The sequence below is a fragment of the Pinus tabuliformis genome, chromosome 1_2 (assembly GCF_031772625.1).
Source record: "Pinus tabuliformis cultivar Carrire ecotype Pingquan chromosome 1_2, CPIR1, whole genome shotgun sequence".
NCBI classification, from domain to species: Eukaryota; Viridiplantae; Streptophyta; class Pinopsida; order Pinales; family Pinaceae; genus Pinus; species Pinus tabuliformis.
In genome coordinates this window covers 904,088,688-904,091,128 of record NC_142298.1, presented here as the reverse complement: position 1 = coordinate 904,091,128, position 2,441 = coordinate 904,088,688, and positions in this window count along the sequence as shown.

The window sequence follows — 2,441 nt, the reverse complement described above, 5'->3', positions numbered from 1 at the left end:
GTACTATGGCTGCATCAGTGGAATCCTCTCCAAGGCGAAAGTTGTCAAAATGGAACCATAACCAAAGTTCTTGGATCTTCCATTCTTCACCTTGGAAATCTGTTCTTTTATAATCGGAAGTACTACATCACACTAGTTGAATACCTTTGGTTCAAGGCATTATAGGGCATACTGCATATAAGACCTGTTGGCCAAATGAAGAGCCATGCTACCAGCCAATCGAGTAAAGGTGAATAAAATAGTCCTCAAGGAACGGGCAGTAACATCATGAATACTTATCTTACCGTCCCTGCTCGGCTGAGATCCATCTCTACAAAACTAACGAATATAATCCCTCACAGATTCACCCCCGCGGGCGAATCTTGATAGTGAGAGAGGGGCACCACACCTCGATAAACCAATCAAAAAGTAGATGTCCTCAACTATCAAAGGGATGGATTTTCCTCTAATCTGGAACACCTGGTTGATAGGATCCAATGCATCGAGAAGATATTGCAACAAATTGATTTGTTGTCTCACGCTGGATATACGGAAGAATTTGAGCAAGCCACAGTTTCGCAATGCAGTAACCGTACCCGGATCATGTAAGGCAATCATGTCCTCTTCTTCATGCTCGCATTCATGCCATGTAACAACCATCTTTCTCCGATGAATCTCTGAAACACAAACAAGAGATGAATTGGGATCCTAATTTGGGAAAAAACAGGCAAAAATTTCATGAGAAAACACTGCATAAACTTTCCCTCCTATGCCCATCGCACACTGGCTGTGTACAGGGTGGGATGCATACTGACTGGCCAATGGCCAGCTCTGTATGCATCGCACTTTTTGATGCATACTAGGTACAATGGGGAGAGAACGAATTGTTCAAACCCCTGAGGCCTAGAAAAACAGGAAAAGTTGCTCAGAATTAGAAAAGGAAGGAATACAATTGAAGAGCTCAGGGTTAGCTCCTACCTGGTCCAGACGGTGCCGAAAATAGTCCACCATATCTCCCGAAATCAGCTGATGAAAATCGAGGGGGAAAACACCTCCAGAGCTCCAAAAATCCCAAATTTGAATGAAATGGTAAACAATGAGAGGTAAAACTACTTTTATGTTACTTTTCACATAATTCAAGTAAGATGTTAGTTTTAAACTCATTTTTCAAGCATGTATTTGCATTTCTAATCAATTTGATGGAGTATTTGAATAGGTAGTACAACCGTCAAAACAATATAATGTTAATGGTAAATTGAACATCTCTGACTATTATCATGAGCAATGTTACTGCAGGGCTGAAGCTCATTAAAAAATAAACCCACCACTGAGCATAGTTTCTAAAGATTCATGCTCATTAAAAAATGAATCCACCCTCGGTAAATAACCTTTGTGATCGCATTTCTATCAGCCTTTTGAGCCTTGGTCGTGTTCTTACCATCACCTCCACTCTTTTGTTGATCATATTGCCTCCACTTGATTGTTTACCCTTTTGAGGAACAATTGCGACAAGTGATTCTATTAGCCACCCTCGTTAAACTGCCGTGTTTGAGAGGTTCCAAACTTACCTGGAACCAATTGCTACCTAGATACATCACTCGTTCCTAAAAAATGAGTCTCTTTTAAGCTCTTTTTAGAGTCGTGACATATGAAAAGATTGTCGAGCTACTGGCCTTTCCAGCTCGTTAAAGTAAATGGAAGTGTCATCCCTCCTCTACATTTTAATTCTTTTGAACATGAGGGATCATTACACAAAAATATCGAGTGCTTGTCTATTTCGGCTTGCTAAAACTATCGAAAAGTCATCCCTTTCGTATTATTTTATACTTTTTCGGACTTAAGAGATTATGCCACGAAAAATGACTACTAGAGTTTCCTTTCTGTCTCTTTACAAACTCTCTAAACATGAAAAGGATCAAGTTATATTTTTCATTAAACTTGTTAAAACAATAGCGACAAACTTGTCCCTCTGAACAAGAGCAAGTTTCACTATCGCTAGGCTTGCTAAAACATAGCGACAGGTTTTCCCGAAGGGCAAATTATAGAACAAGCATATGTTATCCTCCTCAAGCTTGACAAAAATAAAGAGGTATTGGTAAGAGATGACTGGTGAAAAAGGGAAGGTAACTTGAAGAAATTCATTGGTAGTAGGTCGCTCATGAACATGACACTTTCACTCAATCACCATGATTGAGTCGGGTTGGGTTATTTCGTTCACTGGTCACATCACCATTCGTCCTCCGTACCATCCATATTTGGCGTTAACGCTACCAATCCATCATAGTGTCACCGATATGTTCAAGAGAAGTCGTTCAGAGAATTCACCAACCCATCTAACACCTCATCCACTACAATACCTTCACTCTCCATTTTTCATGGCCGCCATTCCTAAACCTTATATCATCAAATCGTTTTCACCTCCAAAAAATCATTTGCTTCGTTTCATGTCACAGATGTGGGAT